Raw genomic sequence first — 15,927 nt, 5'->3', positions numbered from 1 at the left:
CGTCCTTCTGGTAGTGTGGCGACCAGAACTGGACACAGTATTCCAAATGCGGCCAAACCAACGTTCTATACATCTGCAACATCAGACCCCAACTTTTATATTCTATGCCCTGTCCTATAAAGGCAAGCATGCCATATGCCTTCTTCACCACCTTCTCCACCTGTGACGTCACCTTCAAGGATCTGTGGACTTGCACACCCAGGTCCCTCTGCGTATCTACACCCTTTATGGTTCTGCCATTTATCGTATAGCTCCGCCCTACATTATTTCTACCAAAATGCATCACTTTGCATTTATCAGGATTGAACTCCATCTGCCATTTCTTTGCCCAAATTTCCAGCCTATCTATATCCTTCTGTAGCTTCTGACAATGCTCCTCACTATCTGCAAGTCCTGCCAATTTTGTGTCATCCGCAAACTTACTGATCACCCCAGTTACACCTTCTTCCAGATCGTTTATGTAAATCACAAACAGCAGAGGTCCCAATACAGAGCCCTGCGGAACACCACTAGTCACAGGCCTCCAGCCAGAAAAAGACCCTTCCACTACCACCCTCTGTCTTCTGTGACCAAGCCAGTTCTCCACCCATCTAGCCACCTCCCCCTTTATCCCATGAGATCCAACCTTTTTCACCAGCCTACCATGAGGGACTTTGTCAAACGCTTTACTAAAGTCCATATAGACGACATCCACGGCCCTTCTCTCGTCAACCATTCTCGTCACTTCTTCAAAAAACTCCACCAGGTTCGTGAGGCATGACCTCCCTCTCACAAAACCATGCTGACTATCGTTAATGAGTTTATTCCTTTCTAAATGCGCATACATCCTATCTCTAAGAATCTTCTCCAACAACTTCCCCACCACGGACGTCAAGCTCACCGGCCTATAATTACCCGGGTTATCCTTCCTACCTTTCTTAAATAACGGGACCACATTAGCTATCCTCCAATCCTCTGGGACCTCACCTGCATCCAGTGACAAGACAAAGATTTGCGTCAGAGACCCAGCGATTTCATCTCTTGTTCCTTACCTTCTAGGCTCATCTATAACCCTCTATCTTACTGACCTTCATGAACCTATCCAAAAGCCCTTAAAAGACTCAATCAAATCCACTTCCACCACCACTACAGGCTGTATTGGAGGTGTGCCTCCAATACAGCCATCTGATATCACGCTGCATTGTGGTGGTGCTGTGCCTCCAATACAGCCATCTGATATCACCCTGTATTGTGGTGCTGTGCCTGCAATACATCTCCTGATATTACCCCGCATTGTGGTGCTGTGCCTGCAGTACAGCCCCCTGATATTACCCCGCATTGTGGTGCTGTGCCTGCAATACATCTCCTGATATCACCCCGCATTGTGGTGCTGTGCCTGCAATACATCTCCTGATATTACCCCGCATTGTGGTGCTGTGCCTGCAGTACAGCCCCCTGATATTACCCCGCATTGTGGTGCTGTGCCTGCAATACATCTCCTGATATCACCCCGCATTGTGGTGCTGTGCCTGCAATACATCTCCTGATATTACCCCGCATTGTGGTGCTGTGCCTCCAATACATCTCCTGATATTACCCCGCATTGTGGTGCTGTGCCTGCAATACATCTCCTGATATTACCCCGCATTGTGGTGCTGTGCCTGCAGTACATCTCCTGATATTACCCCGCATTGTGGTGCTGTGCCTGCAGTACAGCCCCCTGATATTACCCCGCATTGTGGTGCTGTGCCTGCGATACATCTCCTGATATTACCCTGTATTGTGGTGCTGTGCCTGCGATACATCTCCTGATATTACCCCGCATTGTGGTGCTGTGCCTGCGATACATCTCCTGATATTACCCCGCATTGTGGTGCTGTGCCTCCAGTAGAGCCCCCTGATATAGAAAACATAGAACATAGAAAAGCTACAACACAAACAGGCCCTTCAGCCCACAAGTTGCGCCAAACAATTTCCTTACCTTCTAGGCTCATCTATAACCCTCTATTTTACTAACCTCCATGAACCTATCCAAAAGTCTCTTAAAACACTCAATCGAATCCGCTTCCACCACCACTACCGGCAGCCGATTCCACGCACCCACCACCCTCTGAGTGAAAAACTTACCCCTAACATCTCCTCTATACCTACTCCCCAGCACCCTAAACCTGTGGCCTCTCATGACAACCGCGTAGGGCTGGGAGTCTGAATGGGGAGGAATTTGTAAAATGCATACAGGAGGGTTCTTTGGAACAATATGTAGATAGCCCGACTAGAGAGGGGGCTATACTGGACCTACTACTGGGGAATGAGCCCGGTCAGGTCTTCAAAGTTTCGGTAGGGGAACATGTAGCAAATAGTGACCACAATTCTGTTAGCTTTAGGATAGAACATAGAACATAGAAAGCCACAGCACAAACAGGCCCTTCGGCCCACAAGTTGCGCCGATCACATTCCCACCTCTAGGCCTATCTATAGCCCTCAATCCCATTAAATCCCATGTACTCATCCAGAAGTCTCTTAAAAGACCCCAACGAGTTTGCCTCCACCACCACCGACGTCAGCCGATTCCACTCACCCACCACCCTCTGAGTGAAAAACTTACCCCTGACATCCCCCCTGTACCTACCCCCCAGCACCTTAAACCTGTGTCCTCTCGTAGCAACCATTTCAGCCCTTGGAAATAGCCTCTGAGAGTCCACCCTATCCAGACCCCTCAACATCTTGTAAACCTCTATCAGGTCACCTCTCATCCTTCGTCTCTCCAGGGAGAAGAGACCAAGCTCCCTCAACCTATCCTCATAAGGCATGCCCTCCAATCCAGGCAACATCCTTGTAAATCTCCTCTGCACCCTTTCAATGGCTTCAACATCTTTCCTGTAATGAGGTGACCAGAACTGCGCGCAGTACTCCAAGTGGGGTCTAACCAGGGTCCTATAAAGCTGCAGCATTATCTCCCGACTCCTAAACTCAATCCCTCGATTAATGAAGGCTAGTACGCCATACGCCTTCTTGACCGCATCCTCCACCTGCGAGGCCGATTTAAGAGTCCTATGGACCCGGACCCCAAGGTCCTTCTGATCCTCTACACTGCTAAGAATGGTACCCTTCATTTTATACTGCTGCTCCATCCCATTGGATCTGCCAAAATGGATCACTACACACTTATCCGGGTTGAAGTCCATCTGCCACTTCTCCGCCCAGTCTTGCATTCTATCTATGTCTCGCTGCAACTTCTGACATCCCTCCAAACTATCCACAACACCACCTACCTTGGTGTCGTCAGCAAACTTACCAACCCATCCCTCCACTTCCTCATCCAGGTCATTTATGAAAATGACAAACAGCAAGGGTCCCAGAACAGATCCCTGGGGCACTCCACTGGTCACTGACCTCCATGCAGAGAAAGACCCCTCCACAGCCACTCTCTGCCTTCTGCAGGCAAGCCAGTTCTGGATCCACAAGGCAACAGCCCCTTGGATCCCATGCCCTCTCACTTTCTCAAGAAGTCTTGCATGGGGGACCTTATCGAACGCTTTGCTGAAGTCCATATAGACCACATCCACCGCTCTTCCTTCGTCAATGTGCTTGGTCACATTTTCAAAGAACTCAACCAGGCTCGTAAGGCACGACCTGCCCCTGACAAAGCCGTGCTGACTACTTTTGATCATACTAAACTTCTCTAGATGATCATAAATCCTGTCTCTCAGGATCCTCTCCATCAACTTACCAACCACTGAGGTTAGACTCACCGGTCGGTAATTTCCCGGGCTGTCCCTGTTCCCTTTCTTGAATATAGGGACCACATCCGCAATCCTCCAATCCTCCGGAACCTCTCCCGTCTCCATCGACGATGCAAAGATCATCGCCAAAGGCTCCGCAATCTCCTCCCTCGCCTCCCACAGTAACCTGGGGTACATCCCATCCGGTCCCGGCGACTTACCAACCTTGATGCCATTCAATAGTTCCAACACATCCTCTTTCTTTATGTCCACATGCTCGATCCTTTCTGTCCTCCGCAATCCAGCAGTACAACCACCCAGATCCCTTTCCACCGTGAATACCGAGGTAAAGTATTCATTAAGCAGCTCCGCCATTTCTAACGGTTCCGCACAAACTTTTCCCCCTTCACCTTTTAAGGGTCCTATGCCTTCACATCTCATCCTTTTACTCTTGACATATTTGTAGAAAGCCTTGGGATTCTCCTTAATCTTACCCGCCAAGGTCTTCTCATGACCCCTTCTCGCTCTCCTAATTTCCTTCTTAAGCTCCTTCCTACATCGCGTATACTCCTCTAAATCCTTAACACCTCCTAGCTCTCTGAACCTTCTGTACGCCTCTCTTTTCTTATTCACCAGGTTCATCACAACCTTCGTACACCACGGTTCCCGTACCCTACCAACACCCCCCTGTCTCATCGGAACGTTGTCATGCAGAGCTCCAGACAAACATTCCTTGAAAATCCTCCACTTTCCTTCGGTACTTTTCCCCAAGAATGCCTCCTTCCAATTTACCCGTCTAATTTCCTCCCTGATGACACTGTATTTCCCTTTACTCCAGAGAAACACTTTCCTAGCCTGCCTGACCCTATCTCTTTCCAATGCTATCGTGAAGGAGATAGAATTATGATCGCTATCCCCAAGATGCTCACCCACCGAGAGATCCTCCACCTGTCCAGGTTCATTAGCCAGCACCAGATCAAGAACAGCCTCTCCTCTAGTAGGCTTATCCACATACTGTGTCAGGAAACTCTCCTGGACACACCTAACAAACTCCTCTCCATCCAAACCCCTAGCCCTAGGGATATTCCAATCTATGTTTGGGAAATTAAAATCTCCCATCACGACAACTCTGTTATTCCTACATCTCTCCAGGATCTGTTTCCCCATCTGCTCCTCAACATCTCTGTTACTATTGGGCGGCCTATAGAAAACACCCAGCAAAGTTACCGACCCCTTCCTGTTCCTAACCTCCACCCACAGAGATTCCGTAGTCAGTCCCTCCACGGCGTCCACCTTCTCTACAGCCGTGACACTATCCCTGATCAACAGTGCCACTCCCCCCCCTCTCTTGCCTCCCTCCCTGTCCTTCCTGAAACATCTAAAACCCGGCACCTGAAGCACCCAGTCCTGTCCCTGAGACATCCAAGTCTCCGTAATGGCCACCACATCACAATTCGAAGCAGCAATCCACGCTCCAAGCTCATCCACTTTATTCACTACACTCCTGGCATTAAAATAGACACATCTCAGACCTTCAGCCTGAGCACTTCCCTTCTCCCTCACTCGTCTAACCTCCCTCTTACCCTGTCTACATTCCTTATCTATTTGCGAGCTAACCTCCTCGCTCTCAGTCCCCTCATTTCGATTCCCTCCCCCCAACCTTTCTAGTTTAAAGTCTCACCAGTAGCCTTAGCCAACCTTCCCGCCAGGATATTGGTCCCCCTGGGATTCAAGTGCCACCCGTCTTTTTTAAACAGGTCACACCTGCCCCTAAAGAGGTCCCAATGATCCAAGTACCCAAATCCTTGTCCCTTGCTCCAGTCCCTCAGCCACGCATTAATTCTCCACCGATTCCTGTTCTCACTCTCCATAGTGATGGAAAAGGATGAGTGGTGTCCCAAGGGTAAGGTGTTGGATTGGGGGAAGGCTAACTTTAGTGGGATTAGGCAGAAATTGGCAGCTGTTGATTGGGAGAGGCTGTTTGAGGGTAAATCCACATCTGGCATGTGGGAGTCTTTTAAGGAACAGTTGTTAGGGCTGCAGGATAGGCATGTGCCTGTAAAAAAGGATAGGAAGGGTAAAAGATGTAAAAGATCTAAAAGATGTAAAAGATCCAAAGATGTGCGGGTTAGGTTGATTGGTCATGCTAAAAATTGCCCCTTACAGTCCTGAGATGTGTAGGTTTGAGGGATTAGCGAGTAAATATGTAGGGATATGGGGGTAGGGTCTGGGTGGGATTGTGGTCGGTGCAGACTCGATGGGCCAAATGGCCTCCTTCTGCACTGTAGGGTTTCTATGATTCTATTCTATGATTCTATGGTAGGATTCGAGAACCGTGGATAACCAGGGAAATTGAGGGATTGGTCAAAAAGAAAAGAGAGGCGTACGTTAGGTCCAGGCAGCTAAAAACGGAGGGAGCTCTGGAGGAATACAAAGAAAGTAGGAAAGAACTCAAACAAGGAATTAGAAGGGCAAAAAGGGGTCACGAAATGTCCTTGGCAGACAGGATTAAGGAGAATCCCAAGGCATTTTATTCATACATTAGGAACAAAAGGGTTGTCAGGGAAAAAATCGGACCTCTCAGGGACAAAAGTGGGGAATTATACTTAGAGCCCAAAGAAGTAGGGGAGATCCTAAATGAATACTTTGCGTCGGTATTCACAAAGGAGAAGGATGTGTTGACTGGGCGTGTCTTGGAGGGGAGTGTTGACCCGTTAGAGAAAATCTCCATTACAAGGGAGGAAGTGTTAGGTTTTTTAGGGAATATAAAGACTGACAAATCCCCAGGACCTGATAGAATCTATCCAAGGCTGCTCAGGGAGACAAGAGATGAAATCGCTGGGCCTCTGACGCAAATCTTTGTCTCGTCACTGGACACAGGTGAGGTCCCAGAGGATTGGAGGATAGCTAATGTGGTCCCGTTATTTAAGAAGGGTAGGAAGGATAACCCGGGAAATTATAGGCCGGTGAGCTTGACGTCCGTGGTAGGGAAGTTGTTGGAGAGGATTCTTAGAGATAGGATGTATGCGCATTTAGAAAGGAATAAACTCATTAACGTTAGTCAGCATGGTTTTGTGAGAGGGAGGTCATGCCTCACTAACGTGGTGGAGTTTTTTGAAGAAATGGCTAGAATGGTTGACGAGGGAAGGGCCGTGGATGTCGTCTATATGGACTTTAGTAAAGCGTGTGACAAAGTCCCTCATGGTAGGCTGGTGAAAAAGGTTGGATCTCATGGGATAAAGGGGGAGGTGGCTAGATGGGTGGAGAACTGGCTTGGTCACAGAAGACAGAGGGTGGTAGTGGAAAGGTCTTTTTCCGGCTGGAGGCCTGTGACCAGTGGTGTTCCGCAGGGCTCTGCATTGGGACCTCTGCTGTTTGTGATTTATATGAACGATCTGGAAGAAGGTGTAACTGGGGTGATCAGTAAGTTTGCGGACGACACGAAAATGGCTGGACTTGCAGATAGTGAGGAACATTGTCAGAGGCTACGGAAGGATATAGATAGGCTGGAAATTTGGGCAAAGAAATGGCAGATGGAGTTCAATCCTGATAAATGTGAAGTGATGCATTTTGGTAGAACTAACGTAGGGGGGAGCTATACGATAAATGGCAGAACCATAAAGGGTGTAGATACGCAGAGGGACCTGGGTGTGCAAGTCCACAGATCCTTGAAGGTGACGTCACAGGTGGAGAAGGTAGTGAATAAGGCATATGGCATGCTTGCCTTCATAGGACGGGGCATAGAGTATAAAAGTTGGGGTCTGATGTTGCAGTTGTATAGAACGTTGGTTCAGCCGCATTTGGAATACTGCGCCCAGTTCTGATCGCCACACTACCAGCTTTAGAGAGAGTGCAGAGGAGGTTTACCAGGATGTTGCCTGGTATGGAAGGGCTTAGTTATGAGGAGAGATTGGGTAAACTGGGGTTGTTCTCACTGGAAAGACGGAGGATGAGGGGTGACATAACAGAGGTGTATAAAATTATGAAAGGCATAGATAGGGTGAATGGTGGGGAAGCTTTTTCCCAGGTCGGTGGTGATGTTCACGAGGGGTCATAGGTTCAAGGTGAGGGGGGGGAGGTTTAACACGGATATCAGAAGGACGTATTTTACACAGAGGGTGGTGGGGGCCTGGAATGCGCTGCCAGGCAAGGTGGTGGAGGCGGACACACTGGGAACGTTTATGACTTACCTAGATAGCCACATGAATGGAGTGGGAATGGAGGGATACAAAAGAATGGTCTAGTTTGGACCAGGGAGCGGCACGGGCTTGGAGGGCCGAAGGGCCTGTTCCTGTGCTGTATTGTTCTTTGTTCTTTGCACAACCATTTCAGCCCTGGGTAAAAGCCTCTGAGAATCCACTCTATCAATACCTCTCAACATCTTATACACCTCTATCAGGTCACCTCTCATCCTTCGCCTCTCCAAAGAGAATAGACCTAGCTCTCTCAACCTATCCTCATAAGGCATACCACTTAATCCCAGCAACATCCTTGTAAATCTCCTCTGCACCCATTCTATGGCTTCCACATCCTTTCTGTAATGAGGCGACCAGAACTGGGCACAGTACTCCAGGTGGGGTCTGACCAGGGTCCTATACAGCTGCAGCATTATCTCCCGATTTCTAAACTAAATTCCTCTATTGATGAAGGCCAGTATTCAATACGCCTTCTTAACCACAGCCTCTACCTGCGACGCCGCTTTGAGCATCCTATGAATCCGGACCCCAAGATCCCTCTGTTCGTCCACACTGCCAAGCGTCTTACCCTTAATATTATATTCTTCCATCCTATTCGACCTGCCAAAATGAGCCACCACACACTTATCTGGGTTGAAGTCCATCTGCCACTTCTCCGCCCAGTCTTGCATCTTATCTATGTCTCGTTGCAACTGCTGACATCCCTCTACACTATCCACAACACCTCCAACCTTTGTGTCATCAGCAAACTTGCCAACCCATCCTTCCACTTCCTCATCCAGGTCATTTATAAAAATCACAAAGAGCAAGGGTCCCAGAACAGATCCCTGGGGCACTCCACTGGTGACCGACCTCCAGCCTGAAAAAGACCCATCTACAACCACTCTTTGCCTTCTGTGGGAAAGCCAGTTCTGAATCCACAAAGCAATGTCCCCTTGTATCCCATGCCCCTTCACTTTCTCCATGAGCCTTGCATGAGGCACCTTATCAAACGCCTTACTGAAATCCACATAAACCACATCTACCGCTCTTCCCCCGTCTAAGTGTCTAGTCACATCTTCAAAAAACTCAATCAGACTCGTAAGGCATGATCTGCCTCGGACAAAGCCGTGCTGGCTACTTCTGATCATACTATTCCTTTCCAAATGTTCATAAATCCTGCCTCTCAGGATCTTCTCCATCAACTTACCTACCACTGAGGTTAGACTCACCGGTCTATAATTTCCTGGGCTATCTCTTCTCCCTTTCTTGAATAACGGAACCACATCCGCCATCCTCCAATCCTCCGGAACCTCTCCCATCTCCATTGACGACGCAAAGATCATCGCCAGAGGATCAGCAATCTCTCCCCTCGCCTCCCACAGTAACCTGGGGTACATCCATTCGGTCCCGGCGATTTATCTAACTTGATGCTTTTCAACAGCTCCAACACATCCTCTTTCGTAATGCCCACATGCTCAATCTTCTCAGTCCACTGCAAGTCTGCACTGCAACTACCAAGATCCTTTTCCACTGTGAATACTGAAGCAAAGTATTAGAACATAGAAAAACTACAGCACAAACAGACCCTTCGGCCCACAAGTTGCGCTGGTCATGTCCCTACCTACCTAGGCTTATATATAGGCTTACCTCTAACCCTCAATCCTATTAAGTCCCTGTACTCATCCAGAAGTCTCTTAAAAGACCCTATCGAGTTTGCCTCCACCACCACTGACGGCAGCCGATTCCACTCACCCACCACCTTCTGAGTGAAAAACTTACCCCTGACATCTCCTCTGTACCTACTCCCCAGCACCTTAAACCTGTGTCCTCTCGTAGCAGCCATTTCAGCCCTGGGAAAAAGCCTCCGAGAATTGAGTGCCTCTGCTATTTCAACCGGTTCAGTACAGACTTTCCCACCGTCACCTTTGATAGGTCCTGATCCTTCACATCTTATCCTCTTGCTCTTCACATACTTGTAGAATACCTTGGGGTTTTCCTTTATCCCGTCTGCCAAGGCCTTCTCATGTCCCCTCCTGGCGCTTCTAATTTCCCTGTTCAGTTCCTTCCTACTCGTCGTATACTCTTCTAGATTTCTAACATTACCTAGCTCCCTGGAACTATTGTAAGCTTTTCTTTTTTCCTGACTAAATCCGTTACAGCTTTTGTGCACCATGGTTCCTGTAACCTACCATAACTCCCCTGTCGCACCGGAACATTGCCGTGCAGAGCTCCAGACAAATTTTCCTTGAAGGTTTGCCACATTTCTTCCGTACATTTCCCTGAGAAAACCTCCTTCCAATTTAGAAACATAGAAAAACTACAACACAAAACAGGCCCTTCGGCCCCACAGGTTGTGCCGAACACATCCCTACCTTTTAGGCCTACCTATAACCCTCCATCCTAATAAGTCCCATGTACTCATCCAGGAGTCTCTTAAAAGACCCAGTTGAGTTTGCCTCCACCACCACTGACGGCAGCCAATTCCACTTGCCCACCACCCTCTCTATGAAAAACTTCCCCCTAAGATTTCCCCTGTACCTACCCCCCAGCACCTTAAACCTGTGTCCTCTCGTAGCAGCCATTTCCACCCTGGGAAAAAGCCTCTGAGAGTCCACCCGATCTATGCCTCTCAACATCTTATACACCTCTATCAGGTCTCCTCTCATCCTACGTCTCTCCAAGGAGAAAAGACCAAGCTCCCTCAGCCTATCCTCATAAGGCATGCCACTCAATCCAGGCAACATCCTCGTAAATCTCCTCTGCACCCTTTCAATCTTTTCCACATCCTTCCGATAGTGAGGTGACCAGAACTGAGCACAGTACTCCACGTGGGGTCTGACGAGGGTCTTATATAGCTGCATCATTATCCCCGGACTCCTAAACTCAATCCCTCGATTGATAAAGGCCAGCACACCATACGTCTTCTTAACCACCTCCTCCACCTGCGGGGCCGATTTTAGAGTCCTATGGACCCGGACCCCAAGGTCCTTCTGATCCTCTACAGTACTAAGAGTCTTTCCCTTTATATTGTACTCCTTCATCCCATTTGACCTGCCAAAATGGACCACTACGCATTTATCTGGGTTGAAGTCCATTTGCCACTTGTCCGCCCAGTCTTGCATCCTATCTATGTCCCTCTGTAACTTCTGATATCCCTCCAGACTATCCACAACCCCACCAACCTTCGTGTCATCGGCAAACTTACCAACCCATCCCTCCACTTCCTCATCCAGGTCATTTATGAAAATGACAAACAGCAAGGGTCCCAGAACAGATCCCTGGGGCACTCCACTGGTGACTGACCTCCATTTAGAAAAAGACCCATCTATACCCACTCTCTGCCTCCTTTGGGCAAGCCAGTTCTGGATCCACAGGGCAGCAGCCCCTTGGATCCCATGCCCTCTCACTTTTTCTAGAAGCCTTGCATGGGGGACCTTATCGAACGCCTTGCTAAAATCCATATAAACCACATCTACCGCTTTCCCTTCGTCAATGTTTTTAGTTACATTTTCGAAGAACTCCACCAGGCTCGTAAGGCACGATATAAGACCATAAGACCATAAGACATAGGAGCGGAAGTAAGGCCATTCGGCCCATCGAGTCCACTCCACCATTCAATCATGCTTGATTTCAACTCCATTTACCCGCTCTCTCCCCATAGCCCTTAATTCCTCGAGAAACCAAGAATTTATCAATTTCTGTCTTGAAGACGCTCAACGTCTCGGCCTCCACAGCCCTCTGTGGCAATGAATTCCACAGACCTACCACTCTCTGGCTGAAGAAATTTCTCCTCATCTCTGTTCTAAAGTGACTCCCTTTTATTCTAAGGCTGTGCCCCCGCGTCCTAGTCTCCCCTGCTAATGGAAACAACTTCCCTACGTCCATCCTATCTAAGCCGTTCATTATCTTGTAAGTTTCTATCAGATCTCCCCTCAACCTCCTAAACTCCAATGAATATAATCCCACGATCCTCAGACGTTCATCGTATGTCAGGCCTACCATTCCTGGGATCATCCGTGTGAATCTCCGCTGGACCCGCTCCAGTGCCAGTATGTCCTTCCTGAGGTGTGGGGCCCAAAATTGCTCACAGTACTCCAAATGGGGCCTAACCAGTGCTTTATAAAGCCTCAGAAGTACATCCCTGCTTTTGTATTCCAAGCCTCTTGAGATAAATGACAACATTACATTTGCTTTCTTAATTACGGACTCAACCTGCAAGTTTACCTTTAGAGAATCCTGGACTAGGACTCCCAAGTCCCTTTGCACTTTAGCATTATGAATTTTGTCACCATTTAGAAAATAGTCCATGCCTCTATTCTTTTTTCCAAAGTGCACGACCTCGCACTTGCCCACGTTGAATTTCATCAGCCACTTCTTGGACCACTCTCCTAAACTGTCTAAATCTTTCTGCAGCCTCCCCACCTCCTCAATACTACCTGCCCCTCCACCTATCTTTGTATCATCGGCAAACTTGGCCAGAATGCTCCCAGTCCCGTCATCTAGATCGTTAATATATAAAGAGAACAGCTGTGGCCCCAACACTGAACCCTGCGGGACACCACTTGTCACCGGTTGCCATTCTGAGAAAGAACCTTTTATCCCAACTCTCTGCCTTCTGTCTGACAGCCAATCGTCAATCCATGTTAGTACCTTGCCTCGAATACCATGGGCCCTTATTTTACTCAGCAGTCTCCCGTGAGGCACCTTGTCAAAGGCCTTTTGGAAGTCAAGATAGATAACATCCATTGGTTCTCCTTGGTCTAACCTATTTGTTATCTCTTCAAAGAACTCTAACAGGTTTGTCAGGCACGACCTCCCCTTACTAAATCCATGCTGACTCGTCCTAATCCGACCCTGCACTTCCAAGAATTTAGAAATCTCATCCTTAACGATGGATTCTAGAATTTTGCCAACAACTGAGGTTAGGCTAATTGGCCTATAATTTTCCATCTTTTTTCTTGTTCCCTTCTTTGACAAAGCCATGCTGAGTATTCTTGAGAATACTAAACCTCTCTAAATGCTCATAAGTCTTGTCCCTCAGGATCTTCTCCATCAGCTTACCAACCACTGAGGTTAGACTCACCGGTCGGTAATTTCTTGGGCTATCCCTATTCCCCTTCTTGAAAATAGGAACCACATCCGCAATCCTCCAATCCGACAGCACCTCTTCCATCTCCATAGATGACACAAAGATCATCACCAAAGGCTCTGCAATCTCTTCCCTCGCCTCCCACAGTAACCTGGGGTACATCCCATGCGGACCCGGTGACTTATCTATCTTGATGCCATTCAAAGATTCCAGCACAACCTCTTTCTTAAAGTCCACATACTCAATCTTTTCAGTCCACCGCAAGCCCGCAGTACATCCACCCAGGTCCTTCTCCTCTGTGAAAACCGAGGCAAAATACTCATTCAGCACCTCTGCCATTTCTACTGGTTCCGTAGAGATTTTCCCGCCTTCACCTTTTATTGTCCCTATTCCTTCACGTCTCATCCTTTTACTCTTCACATATTTATAGAACGCCTTAGGGTTTTCCTTAATCCTACCTGCCAAGTCCGTCTCTGTGGCTCGGGAGGGTAAGGGGCAGAGCGGGAGGGCAATAGTTATTGGGGACTCGTTAGTTAGAGGGATAGATAGGAGGTTCTGTGGCAGCAAAAGAGACTCGAGGATGGTATGTTGCCTACCGGATGCCAAGGTCCGTGACGTCTCAGACCGTGTTTTCCGGATTCTTAACGGGGAGGGGAAACAGTCACAAGTCGTGGTACACATTGGTACCAACGACATAGGTAAGAGAAGGGACGGGGATTCAAAACAGGAATTTCGGGAGCTGGGCTGGAAGCTGAGAGCCAAGACAAAACATGTGGTCATCTCTGGTACGTTGCCGGTGCCACGTGATAGCGAGTTGAGGAACAGGGAGAGAGTGCAGTTAAACATGTGGTTGCAGGGAGGGTGTAGGAGGGAGGGTTTCAGATAGGTGGATAATTGGAACACATTCTGGGGAAGGTGGGACCTCTACAAACAGGACGGGGTGCACCTGAACCAGAGGGGCACCAATATCCTGGGAGGGAAATTTGATATGGCTCTTCAGGGGGGTTTAAACTAATTTGTCAGGAGAGTGGGAAAAGGAGTTGTAGTCCAGAAGTCAGTGTTGAGGGTGGTGAGGTATTGGGGAAGGTATCAGGGTCAAGGGTGGGTACTGGTAGACAGGAAGGTGGGTTGAAGTGTGTCTACTTCAATGCAAGGGGCATCCGGAACAAGGTAGATGAACTTGGGGCGTGGATTGGTACTTGGGACTAAGATGTTGTGGCCATTACGGAGACGTGGGTAGAACAAGGACAGGAATGGTTGTTGGACGTTCCGGGGTTTAGATGTTTCACTAAGTGTAGGGAAGCTGGTAAAAGAGGTGGAGGAGTGGCATTGTTAATCAAGGATAGTTTAACGGCTGCGGAAAGGCAGTTCGAGGGGGATCTGCACACTGAGGTAATATGGGCTGAGGTTAGAAATAGGAAAGGAGCGGTCACGTTGTTAGGAGTTTACTATAGGCCCCCAAATAGTAATAGAGATGTGGAGGAAGAAATTGCTAAGCAGATTATGGATATGTGTGGGGGTCACAGGGTAGTTGTTATGGGGGACTTTAACTTTCCAAATATTGATTGGAATCTTTGTAGGTCAAATAGTTCGGATGGGGCAGTTTTTGTGCAGTGTGTGCAGGAGGGTTTCCTGACACAATATGTGGATAGGCCGACAAGAGGTGAGGCCACATTGGACTTGGTACTGGGAAATGAACCGGGCCAAGTGTTAGATTTGGTTGTGGGAGAGCACTTTGGAGATGGTGACCACAATTTGGTGTCTTTTGTTATTGCAATGGAGAGGGATGGGGCCGTACGGCAGGGCAAGGTTTACAATTGGGGGAGAGGTAATTATGATGCGATTAGGCAAGAATTAGGGGACATAAGATGGGAACAGAAACTGTCAGGGAAAGGCACTAATGAAAAGTGGAAGTTTTTCAAGGAACAAATACTGGGTGTCCTTGATAGGTATGTCCCTGTCAGGCAGGGAGGAAATAGCCGAGTGAGGGAACCATGGTTCACGAAAGAGATGGAATGTCTTGTGAAAAGGAAGAGGGAAGCTTATGTAGGGATGAGGAAACAAGGTTCAGATGGCTCGATTGAGGGTTACAAGTTAGCAAGGAATGAGCTGAAAAAGGGGCTTAGGACAGCTAGGAGGGGACATGAGAAGTCCTTGGCGGGTCGGATCAAGGAAAACCCCAAGGCTTTTTACTCTTATGTGAGGAATAAAAGAATGACCAGGGTGAGGTTAGGGCCGGTCAAGGACAGTCGTGGGAACTTGTGTTTGGAGTCAGTCAAGATCGGCGAGGTGGTGAATGAATACTTTTCTTCAGTGTTCACCAAGGAGAGGGGCCATGTTTTTGAGGAAGAGAAGGTGTTACAGGCTAATAGGCTGGAGGAAATAGATGTTCGGAGGGAGGATGTCCTGGCAGTTTTGAATAAACTGAGGGTCGATAAGTCCCCTGGGCCTGATGAAATGTATCCTAGGATTCTTTGGGAGGCAAGGGATGAGATTGCAGAGCCTTTGGCTTTGATCTTTGGGTCCTCACTGTCCACGGGGATGGTGCCAGAGGACTGGAGAATGGCGAATGTTGTTCCTCTGTTTAAGAAAGGGAATAGAATTGACCCTGGTAATTATTGACCGGTTAGTCTTACTTCGGTGATTGGTAAATTGATGGAAAAGGTCCTTAGGGATGGCATTTATGACCATTTAGAAAGATGCGGATTAATCCGGGATAGTCAGCACGGATTCATGAAGGGCAAGTCATGCCTCACAAATTTGATAGAATGTTTTGAGGAGGTAACTAAGTGTGTCGATGAAGGTAGGGCAGTTGATGTCATATAAATGGATTTTAGTAAGGCGTTTGATAAGGTCCCCCATGGTCGGCTTATGCTGAAAGTGAGGAGGTGTGGGATAGAGGGAAAGTTGGCCGATTGGATAGGTAACTGGCTGTCTGATCAAAGACAGAAGGTGGTGG

The 15,927-nt window shown here is 48.2% G+C and overlaps 1 protein-coding gene across 1 annotated transcript in view; it reads right to left on the bottom strand.

Moving 5' to 3' along the window:
• scn1ba (sodium channel, voltage-gated, type I, beta a) overlaps window positions 1-15,927 on the bottom strand; it is a 118,847-nt gene that overhangs the window by 36,328 nt on the left and 66,592 nt on the right. The window lies entirely within an intron of this gene.

The sequence above is a fragment of the Mustelus asterias genome, unplaced genomic scaffold (assembly GCF_964213995.1).
Source record: "Mustelus asterias unplaced genomic scaffold, sMusAst1.hap1.1 HAP1_SCAFFOLD_839, whole genome shotgun sequence".
Taxonomy (NCBI): Eukaryota; Metazoa; Chordata; class Chondrichthyes; order Carcharhiniformes; family Triakidae; genus Mustelus; species Mustelus asterias.
This window is presented reverse-complemented; position numbering and strand designations above follow the sequence as displayed.